Raw genomic sequence first — 12,506 nt, 5'->3', positions numbered from 1 at the left:
GAAATTGGGGGAAACTAGACATGGATTTCAAAAAGTGGTTTGGCAAACATGGTAGCTTCCTCAAGGGTCTAGAAGTCCTCATGCAATCTTCCAACTCCTCCTCCATCATCTCCATACCTGCATCACAGCCAAAATTCATTTTTTCATACCATGCAACAAAAATGCAAAGTGCCTTGAAGCAAAAACACATAGAACAGAATTTGTTTTTGCCATAACCTGAAAACCATGCATCCATTTGACAAACCGTTTTATGGGGAATTGTACAAGGGTGATGACAACATGCCTGAGCAGTTTCATGCCGTTCTAGTGCACGGTTTCCAAGAAATCAGCCTCCATCACCATCAACCATTTTTGCATTTTCTCCATATCCGTGCATCCATTTTAAAACCTGTTTCATGGGGAGATGCACATGGGTGATAGTAGCCTACCCCAGCAGTTTCAACGGATTCTGATGCACGGTTTCCGAGAAATCGATCTCTGAAATCTTCAGCCATTTTCCATTTTTCTTGAAATCCGTGTATCCATTGATCACGATTTTGCTATGGGAGGTGCATCATGATGATAGAAACATGCTGTTGTAGGGAAAAGTATCCGATTCGGATGACCCTATCCCACTCTAAGGGTGATAGTACCTCAACAACAACTGTAAACAAAACTACTTAAGGTTTACTTCTTTATGAAAGCAAGAGAGAATGAAGAAATGCACTAACCGTTGCCTTGCGCTCAATATTTGCTCCAATCTCTTCTCTTTGCTGCTTGCTCCTAGCTCTTTGCTCTTTTGCTGGCCCAGCTACAATGAGATTCTGCAAAATAACAAAGAAGGAAACTACAAGAAGCATGCATTCATAACTGATTCAAGGATTAGCATAAACCAAATATACAATCATCACAATACATCATTGAAACAAATGCATATAGAAGAACCTCAATAGCTTTTATTAATGGAAGAAGTAAAGTTTTGAGAAGGTTACAACCATTGAAGGCCCCAATCCAGCAACACCTCCCAGCAGAAAGAATTTCTCCTCTTCACCTCCTTCAAGCAATCACCCAATAGTTCTATAGTGAAACCAACAGCATATCATTACTTTGCACAAAATTCCAGCCTCCTGAGCTCATAGGAGAGAGCTCAATATATAGATGAATTGAGAAAGGATGAGTCAGCTTGCAACTGATGTGTAGCTGCCTTGTGTCCTCTCTCTCTTCAGTTGATCTTCAGTTCTTGAGTCCACTTGGAGAACCTTGCTTCCACTTGGAGAAACAGAGCCTCTGACTCATCACAAGGCGAAATCCCTGATCCAAGTGTCATTTTTGGAAGATTCCAGAGCAATGACTCAGTGTGCCACTTGTCCCATCTCGCTCAGCGCAGGTGGCCTTTGTTCTACCTGCTTTGCAACGCAGGTACACCATGGAGGAGTTGAGTTTCAGCGCAGAATCCTAGTGGAGCACCTGCTTTGATTTCAGGATTGCTTGTTTTTGAGTGTTTTCAGGTGGAGAACTGATCTGAGAGCTGTTGGTTTGCTGACCTTGTTCCTCTAGGGGTAGGAACATCATGTTTAGGGACTTTGGATCCCTTGGATTATTGACAATTCATGCCTGATGCTGCAAGGCACAAAATTTTCTATAACAGATGCCCCCTAAAGTATGAGGTCGTTTATCGGGTGAAATGCTTTATTAGGAGGATCCGAAGTTCATTCAATCTGCTGAGAAGTGTCCTGTAATAAGATACAATACAATACATTATTTTTCATACTTTTTCATGATCTAGCTGAGGCGGGCATTCCCATGCTCAGCTTTATAAATTCATTTTGGTACATAGAACAGACGATCGTCTGATGGTAGACTGATAATTCTCTGCTGAAATTATCATCCTTTGAGAAGGATGATCATCTGCTGCAATGATGTACATAACAAATGTCTTTATATCCTGAATATATATCGCAGCCCGGATGGATGAAACTAGATCTGGGGTCTTCAATCTCTTCCGATCTTCACTCGATGTACAAGTTGATCCATGTGAGAATTTCTTGAAGTCGAATACGGAAAGACATCGCTTGATTACCGGTCAATGATGTAAACCATTAACAAGCGCGAGAGGAATCACCGATAAGGATGATGACCCTCAAGGTACAGCAGTACAATTCACATGGTGGGAATAAAGGACTTGGCGTCGACCACCATGCAAAATCTTCTGGTCGAAGGTCATTGATGTATACCTGTCGCCGGAAGTGAGAAACTTGCCATTGAGGCATGCAAGCTTCAAAGTACTGAAGGGGTTGTTCCTAGATCAACTCCTTGGATAATGAGATGATGTCGACAAGGAGCGATCCGTCAAAGGAGGGCCTTAATGAATCCCACATCAGTGACACGGAACGGAGCTAGTGATTGTGATGAGGTGAAAACAAACTGTGATGTATGATTCAGGGTGGCGGTCATGAAATGGATGAAGGACAATGTATGGCAGTGGATGGGACACGGTTGACTCTTTGCAGAACAACATTTCTTGAACATATAACGACACTGATGTGATGGATCGGTAGCATTACCCCAAATTTGGATGGTGTGGCGAGGACCATGGTGATGAGACCGGTGAATGAAACAACCCAACCTGATGTGATACGGAGGACAAAGTGTCATGTTCAAGAGTGACTTGCTACCATTAAAGCTGTGAGGTTCTCCCAATTTTTCCCCAGTCATTGCTGACCAGTACCTCTTTATTTTTGTCAAGCTTGAGGAGGATAACATATGCTTGTTCTATAACCCGCCCTTCGGGCAAGCCCATCGCTATGTTTTAACGAGCCTAGCGATAGGGAAACTCGTTCTCGTCTAAAGACAAGTTTGTCGCTATTTAATGAATTTAACGAGTCTAACGACAAGGATAACTCGGTCCTTTTCATTTTTAGAGAGTCTGAAAAGGTACATAAAGTCAACTCTAGAATTTCTTTTTCATCATCTAATCCCTTAAGTCTGAAAAAGTATAAAACAATACAGAAGGGATGAATTTTCGATTGCTTTAACGAGCCGAACAAAACAAGCGCTCGATCTTTTTGTGCAATAATCCCTCAGGTCCAAAAAGATTAAAATCTAGAGGAGGGATAGCTCTTACGGTCGTTTAACGAGCTGGAAGGCCAAAACTCGGCAAACTTTTCATATTTTACGAGTCAGAAGAAAAGAGCTCAAAGAAGACTCGTCTTTTGAGGAACGAGTGATAAACAGGGATAGCAGCAGATTCCAGGTACAGGTTGGAATATTCCAATCACGGCAGTGTCACAAGGATGGCTAAGTGAAATAACTCTTCGCAGCTGTTCCTCAAAATGGGTAAACAAACATATGGAGATGAACGATTGGCCAAATGAATGGATGGAGGTGAGACTGCAAGAACACGACCAAGGGCTTTAATATGGCTGTCAAAGGTTACATTTACCAAGGTTATTTACCCGTTCATTTTTTCTGGGTGAGCTCGAACTCTAGGGGAAGATTTCTCACAACTTATGTTTATTTTTTAACGAGCATGAACTATGTGCTAAAACTGCTCGGATCTTGCGTTTATTTTTTAACGAGCATGAACTGTGTGCTAAAACTGCTCGATTATATGGTTTACTTTTGATTTTTACCATAACTAGCTTCTCTTTTTCACTGATAGCACTGCATTTTCAAATTGCTCTCACTTTACCATTTCATTTGCATTTTGCTTGTTGGAACTTTGGAGGAGCCTCTTTCCCCTTGATTTTCATCAGCTGATTCCGGGAGATTCTGCGGACGATTTTCGGCGCCGTTTGGACCAGGTAGGAGCTAAACCTTAGCTCTTCATTTTCATGGTTTCATTTTCCTGTTTTATGCTTGTTTTGCTGTTCTATTGAGCCTCTGGGGTTTTGCCAGGGCGCCCTCTGATCAGCGCAGGTTCCCCATTCGAAAACTGCGTTGGGATTCAAGCTGTTTGAAGGCAGCTTGTCCCCCAACGCAGGTAGTACACTGGGCACCTGCGTTGGGGCATAAAAACAACAATTTTTTACAGATTTTGATGAAATTTTCACCAGTTTTTCATCAATTTCTGGAGCTGACTCATTCTCTTGTTTGTTTTGCAGGGATTCTTGATCAAGATGGTCCTCACATGGCGAGAATGAGAACATGAAGAAGAAGATATGATTGCCCTTCATGATCCTGTTACGGTGGGCGCGCTACGAGACTGTGGTATGCTGAAGTTTTTCCGTATCTCAAGTATGAGAGCACAGATTTCACTACTGCAGTATATGCTTGATGCTTGGGATCCTGTTAACCAAGTATTCCAGATCAGGAACAAACCTATTCCATTGACCGTGACAGACATTTACTTCTTGACTGGCTTGTCAAGGCGGGGTGCCCCCATTTCTTTATCTGGTACAGTTCAGGGGAATGATTCCGTGAGAGACTATGTCCGCCAGTATTGCAGGGAGGGGTCCCAGCCGAGCAGAGACGGCAAGGTGGTCATCCGTGATGTTACTAGCAGGCCTCTCAGGTCTATCTGTATACTCTTGGTAGGATGGCCGGCAGCGCATCTTTACATGTTGTCAACAGGTCTCATATGGGGTGATCCGGATATGGTACTACCAGACGGTGCTCAGTGGGATGCTACTGGTAAGAACTTCAACCATATTATTGTTCATTGTTTTCATTTATAATGTTCTTGTGCTTTATTCTATCAAGACGTTAATTGAACTCATGTGTGCTTGCAGATGTCGGTCCTGTTCATCCGACGGTTCGTCTGAGACCACCTGTTGCTGCTCCGGCAGAGGAACCTGCTCGGAGAGTTATTATCCGTGATCTTAGCGATACTAAGACCCTTACAGCTGTGCAGGGGCAGGTTGAGAACCTTACCCGTGGTCTTCCGGATGTACAGATTGACGAGTTACCTTTACCGATGCAGCAGCATACTATCGGTGTACCTAGACGATGGACCCGTCTTCTGCGCATGATAGCACAGACTGTGGCTTACTATCAGGAGCATCACTAGGCTAGGGTGCCCCCTAGCACTTTTGAGTTTTTAGGTCACATGACCAATTTTGTCTCGGTTACAGAACATTATGTATGAACTTTATGAACAGCTTATATATATTTTGATTTTCGATTTTCATTCTGGTTGATTTGGATGATTCATATGTACACTTTTTATGATGTGTCCTTTTTATAAATGTTGCGAATGTCTATCTAACACATAGTTTGCTAATGAGTCAGTTAATGTGTTTAAATTTCATGAAATATGTTGATATTGAATTGAATCAAATCGTCTTTCCAAGATTTTTACCCTCAGGAACATGCGATAAATGGCTGGATTACGAACAAAATATATGCCATTGAGTTGTAGTACTACGAGCTGTGAGTCTAGCCTGACAATTAGTCGGCGTATGCCTCGTGTGACGACATCAGAGAGTAGTTCTATCAACGCGCTATACTCAGCGATGTTATTCGTTGATTGCCCAATACATACACCTCTGAAACTTACTAACTCGCCACTTGGATCAAAAATGGCCCATGCTGCGGAGGATAGGTTCCGCGAACTACGACTCGCTCCGTCGGCATATCCAACACATGTCTCCATAAGGTTTGACATCTGCAACGAATGAAAAAGGGGAATCACTCAACTAGAACAAGAACTTTGGCGAAAACAAAATACAACAAAAGCATGCAGGTTACTATTTAAGCATAGTAACGCTTGAGTTACAGCCCGTTTCGGGGCTGCGCCAGTGGAATTCCGTCGTAATCTATTAACTCGTAGGCTCCTTTTGCTAACACTCTTTTAACAAGATAGGGGCCCATGCATAAGGAATTGAATTTACCTGCTCCTAATTTATCGGATTCTTGGTCATAAAGCAAGACCAAATCACCTTCTGAGAAGACACGGGGTTTGACATTTTTGTCGAACTGAGCCTTGACTCGTTTCTTATGGGCTTCGTTAGCCAAAGAGGCATCACGACGGGTTTCATCCAAGTGGATTAATTCCAAGAAACGAGCCTCTTCTTCCGAAGTTCCGGGGAGGAGATTAATTGCGAGTTTAAGCGACGAAATTTCACACTGGATCGGTAAGACTGCTTCTAGACTGTACACCAATTGGAAAGGTGTGAATCCGGTTGCGTTTCTTACCGAGGTTCAGTAGGCCCACAATGTTGCATACAGGATTAGGTGCCATCTTCTTTTATGAACCCCGATCATCCTTTGCAACATATGCTTCAGGACTTTGTTGATTGCTTCAACTTGTCCGTTGGCTTGTGGATAATACGGAGTAGAGCTGTCGTGAGATAGCCCTAGTTTGGCAGCTAATTCGACCATCATGTGATTGCGGAAATGCGATCCATGATCTGTAGCTATAGCCTGGGGTACGCCGAACCTGGCGACTACATGATTGAAAAAGAATAGGGCAGCTGTTTCACCGGTATTGTCCAATGTAGGCATCGCCTCGGCCCACTTGGTAAAATAGTCTACTGCGACTATAATATGCCCATGCCCCCCGGTCGAGGTGGGGTTACATTGCATGAAATCGATGCCCCATTTGGCGAAAGGCCCAACTGCAACTATTGGTTGCAGGGGTGTGGGTGGTCTTCTGGTTTTGCTATCAAAGATTTGGCAGGAATGGCAACTTCGGACTGCGATTATGCAATCTTTAAACATGGTTGGCCAGAAATATCCTGCTCTTAATATCTTTTGGGCTGTAGCAAAACCAGATTGATGCCCTCCACACGCGCCTGAATGACACTCATTCAGGGCTTTTTCAGCCTCTTCATGGGTGAGACACCTCCTCAGAACTGTATCGATACCACGACGGTAAAGGGTATCACCGACGATCACGTAGTCTTTTGCTTGGTATCGTATACGTTTCTGTTCGGAGTGTGAGATGTCTGGCCGAAACTTTTGGGTTTGGAGATAGATAATTATATCTCCATACCATTCATCGCTTGCAGATATCAGAAATAAAGTCTCGTCCACGATTGATTCCCTGGAAGTTTCATTGTTGGACGACGATGGGAGATCGCATAATAATTCTGCGAATACCAGAGCTTTCTTTGACTTGGATTTCACAAATTCCAGATCAAACTCTTGAAGGATCGCTATCCATTTGGAATACTTGCCCCCCAGCAACTGTCGTGACAGTATATAAGTCATTGGGTTGCAATCTGACAGAATGGTAGTTTTCCTAAAGAGGATATAATGTCGAAATCTCTGTACCGCTTGAACAGCAGCAAGCGCTAGCTTTTCAACGTAAGAATATTTACTTTCTGTATCATTTAAGTTTTTACTTAAATAATAGATAGGATGTTCAATTCCATCGACTTCTTGAACTAAAACCATCGCAATGGTCGTATCTGCTGCAGCTAGATACAGGTTAAAATCTCTTTGATAGTCTGGGGCGTACATTAATGATGCTCTTACTAGACAATCTTTCAGAGCATCAAAGGAAGCTTGCGCCACCTGGTCCCAGACGAAAGGTACATCCTTTTTCAAAAGACGAGTATAACCCTTAGCAAATTCTGCGTAATTTGGAATGAACCTCCTCAGAAAGTTTGCTTTCCCTTGGAGTTTCTGAATCTGAAGCAAATTTGAAGGTGGGGGCAAATTAATAATTGCCTGAACCTTGCATGGGTCGAGACGAATCCCATCTTTAGAGACTACAAAGCCAAGTAAACGACCAGAACCGACACAAAACACACATTTGTGTGGATTGAGTCTTATCTTGTAGTGTCGGCAATGTAGAAATATTGCTCTCAAATGATGCGGATGATCAGTCCGCTTTTGCGAATGAGCCGGAAGGTCGTCGAGATATGGTTGAATGATGTTCTTGATGTCATGGAAAGCATAATTCATAGCCCTCTGAAAAGTCGCCCCTGCGTTCTTCAAACCAAAGGGTAATTTTCGATAAGTGAATGTGCCCCACGGACATATAAATGCAGTCTTAGACTGGTCCTGTGGGCGGATATTAATTTGATTATACCCGGAGAATCCGTCCATAAAGGAAAAGATTTCACATCCGGCGAATTCATCAATTATCTGGTCGATGAAGGGTGTAGGGTAGTTGTCCTTTGGACAAGCTTGGTTTACATCCCTATAATCGATGCACACTCATATTGTTCCTTGTTTTTTCATAACAGGGACAATATTCGATACCCAATCGGTTAGAGGAACCGAGTAGATGAATCCAGCATGGAGAAGTTTCTCAACCTCTGCCTTAATGGCAGCGGCTTTCTTAGGATGTACCTATCGAAGCCGTTGTCTTACTGGTTTGACATCAGGATACATTTTAATTTCATGTTCAACGATACTCGAGTCGATGCCTGGCATTTCATCATACGACCAAGCAAAGACATCTCTAAATTCGCGAAAGAGAGCGTTATATATTTCTAGTTCTGAAGGGGAACAACCTTTGCCAACATGAATATTCTCTACAATACCTGTTTTGGTCGAGATATTTATGGCTATAGTCTCTTCAATATTGGATAAGTTTCGCTCAGAATCCACCGTGTTTACAGTATTTGTTAGGAATTCAAAGACTGAAGGGTGGTAAAGATCTTTCTGAGTATCTTCTTCGTATTCCGGAAGAGGGGAACGATGGTGGTGATCATTCCATGGTGCCCCCTCAATCATCATTGATTGTAAGATTCCTTCGTCAGTCCCATGTACTTTCGACCAAGGATCTAATGGGGTACCATGCTCTCTAGATCTATCTACCCAAACACTCGAAGAGCGTTGATTGGGATTTGCCTCCCAGGCATGAAACATTGATTGCTACAATATTTCAATGGGGCTTGGTGGAAAAACCATTGCATGATCCATAGCGACTCTGCCTTCCGTGTCTTTCAAGGTGGATACCATATTGCATGTTGCTACAAATGGTACATTTCCTATGCAAATAGGAGGTGGTAGCGCGAAAGTTCCCATCATAGTGGGATCTTTCAATAGACCTACTCCAATATCTTGAATTGACCGGTCGCTGCCATGGATCATGGGAACGCTTCCTGTAACCTGTGAACCATGAGGGAGGAAGTTTTGTTGATCGACGACCGTAATCCCTCCTTCAAAGGGGAATGCGATCTTCCTAAAATAAGTCGACACAACAGCTTGCATGGCATAAATCCATGGCCTTCCCAGTAGGATGTTATAGTCAAGATTTCCATCAATGACTTCAACATCTATTTCTACTGTTTTGCCCCCTAGTTCAACTTTCAGGTTACTAAGGATACCGTAAGGGGTATATATCCTTCCGTCGAATGCTTTTAATGTTGTCGATGATCGCGACAAGGTTGGAGATCCTAAAGTTTTCCAGCAACTCATCGACATAATACATGTCGATGCCCCCTCATCAATAATCGTTCTATGAACTGTTTTGTTGAGGGCTTTCACTTGGACGAGGAAAGCTAGTTGAGCTGGTAACTGAGGATCATACCCTTTGTGATCAAAGGATACCAGATTGGAATCTTTAGGATCCACCCCACCAATTGCTGATAACAATGCCTGCCTTTGGGATGGGCAATGTTGTAGTACCTCAAGAGTCGACATAGCAGATGGCGATTGCGCCAAATCTTCCACTATGTTATAATGTTGCGCCGCTCTGGCACGAGGATTAAATGTCGACTTGTGTACTACTCCCTTTGGCGGTTTTATCGTTAATTCATGCGTGATGGGGGGTACAACTTCTGCCAAAGTTGTTGTCGAACTGCTAGGTTGATCTTTACCTTTATCGTTCGACACCTGTGGATTCCCGTAATCTTTGTTCCTTGTCGAAATCAAAGCATCATTTTGCTATTTCGAAATCGACAACATAAGTACTTGAGACGGGGAAGCATTTCCACTATCAACCAGATTTTGACCTGGGTTAGGAAATGGATCACTTGACACAGCTGAGGTATGCGGACTCTTAAAGAACCTCTTTAGCTCAGCTTTGAATGGGCAATTCTTAGTGTTATGATCCTTGTCATCGCATATTTGACATGGATTCAGTTTCCTATTCCCAGGAGGGTTCGAAGAATTTTTCTTAGGGGATGACTCACCTTGTTTATTCTTCTTCCCTTTGTTTTGCTTCTTCTTGCTTCCTGGTTGATTGGTTTCTTTGCCTTTATCTGTCGATACGACATTTACTTCCGAAGCAAGAATTTCCTCATGTGCATTTTTATTCGAATCCTTACGGGCCTTCTTTTGATTGGCCCATTTTGGATTTGTGTTTGCCATGCCAATCACGCCATCGCCGGCATGAGAGTCACTATTTGATTTAGGAGGAGGAGGGATTGAAAACTCTGGTCTAGGGGCGTCTGGTATTTTTTCATAGAGCGTGCCAGACTGAGTATATACTAAGTCCAAATATTGCGCACGAGCAATAACCTGCTCTTCTGTTACGACTCCCCCCTTTGCCACATCTTCCGTTATGGTTGGAAGTAACGACTTTATAAACCACTCAGCTAAAAGCTGATCAGGAACGTATGTTTTAACCATTCTTCGTCGACGTCGCCACTCATGTATATGATCTGATATATGAGTGGCGGTTGTCTGCTTGAAGTTGGTCAATATCTCTGTCCCCGTTTCATACCTTATTGGTAATTGAAAGTGGGTTAAGAATGTCGTGGCAAGGGAGCTAAAATTGTCGAACGAAGCTCTTGGCAATTCTATATACCATTTCGCTGCTGGACCTGTCAATGTCCTCTGAAAGAGGCGAAGCCTTATCGAATCATCATTTAAAGTGTTCGATGAACACCATAGATGAAATGTCATCACATGATTCGACGGGTCTTCACCTGGATTTCCATTGAATTTAGGAATGTCAGATGGAAGTTTGTGCGGGATCACTGGCCACCATGGGGTGTAAGAAATTGGATCATTGGTTAACCGATGTAAATCAGGCAACTCTAAAGTCGCCACGAATGGTAACTGTTGATTCAAGTTAGGGGAAGCGTAACCAGGGTACGATGGAATTGCCTGAACAGTTGGTCTTTGCATACCAGCATAATGGAGTTGATGTTGGTATGATTGATACGGTTGATGGACTTGACCACTATAAAGTGGTTGATTTTGACCATTTTGGATATATGGTTGTCCAGTATTCGCAAAGATTTGTTGTTCAGAACCTTGGTACACTTGTTGGACTTGTGGCTGTTGGTATTGCACTATCCACGGTTGCGATACCATGGGTTGTTGTGCTACACTAACCATTGGACCAAGATGTGGGGTAATTGTACCCGATTATACTTGTGTCGCCCCACCAGTAGGCGATTGTGGTTGGGTCGCAGGGTCAAGGGGCTGTTGCATGAGAACCTGAGAAATCTGAGGTTGACATACAACAGGCATCGTTTGAACTTGCGACACGGTTACAATAGCCGGTGTAGTTGGGATGTTCGTCACAGGTACACTCTGTTGCATAGAATATACAACTCTTGGTGGCTGGGACAGCATAGGTACCCAACTACTCGTTGCAATTCCACCATAACTTGAATAAGGTTGAGAACTCCCGTATGGGTACCCTCCCGGAGGGGGTAATGAAAGGGCATATTGCCCCCCATACGGTGGTAATCCAGAACTCAAGGCAATTGATTGTCCTGGAGGACTGGATGGCCTAAATTGATTCCCAAAAGGGTCAATTTGTTGAGTCTCACCATAAGAGTTACCAGACATTACTCCGGAACAAACAGGAACAGACCATACTACCGAGATAGTCCCTTGGTGGACTCCTTCTAGCGACTGAGAGCTAATTGGGACAGATGGTATGCCGGCGAACATTGTTGGATTTGCAGCAGGTAATTCTGCCGTCGCCGTGTCATTTGACACAGTCCTAGATGTCGACGGTTGTTCAGACATTTTGGGTCTATCCAATTGATTGCCTAGTGATTCTACAAGGACTTCCACTGGTGATGGACAAACTTCTGTTGTAGCAGGAAATAGAGTGACCCCTACTCCAAAATGAGTTGGAGTGGATACTTGCGGTTCCTCTATAATTTCCTCTATCGCAATCAGACCAGGTGGAAGAGGAAGACCGTCAGGTCCGTAATAGATTTCCGGTGCCGAAGAAGGGGTTGTATTAACAGCGACAGATGTTTGAGGAACAAAACTCTCTGGACCAGTTACAGATGGAACTGGTTCAGTTATACAAGTATTTGCCCCTAGACTAGGATCAGTATTACTGTCCTTCTGTGGCGGTTGAACTTCTTCTATAGAGGTAGGGTTTCCGGAAATGTTTGGAGTAACCAGAATCTCAGATGTTGTTGGAACACTTGTTCTAACTTTTAAAGGAGATTTTGAACTGGTTCGACGAGCTCGTTTTGCCCGGACTGTTTTCGACTCCGGAGACAAAGACGGTTGACTCGCAAGCCTCCGCAAACGACGGATATTCAATTGACTTTCTTCCACGATTGCGGATTACTCGATCAACTAAAATATAAAGGGGAAAATTTGTGTTTCCGATTTGAATGAATTTTATTAGACGCTTTTAGACATAACTTTTCTTTTTCATGTTTTAAGAGTCGAGAAAAAGCTAAAGGTGACTCTAGTCTCCTTCGATG

The sequence above is a fragment of the Pinus tabuliformis genome, chromosome 1_1 (genome assembly GCF_031772625.1).
Source record: "Pinus tabuliformis cultivar Carrire ecotype Pingquan chromosome 1_1, CPIR1, whole genome shotgun sequence".
In the NCBI taxonomy this organism is placed as follows: domain Eukaryota; kingdom Viridiplantae; phylum Streptophyta; class Pinopsida; order Pinales; family Pinaceae; genus Pinus; species Pinus tabuliformis.
Note: the sequence above shows the minus strand (reverse complement) of the source record.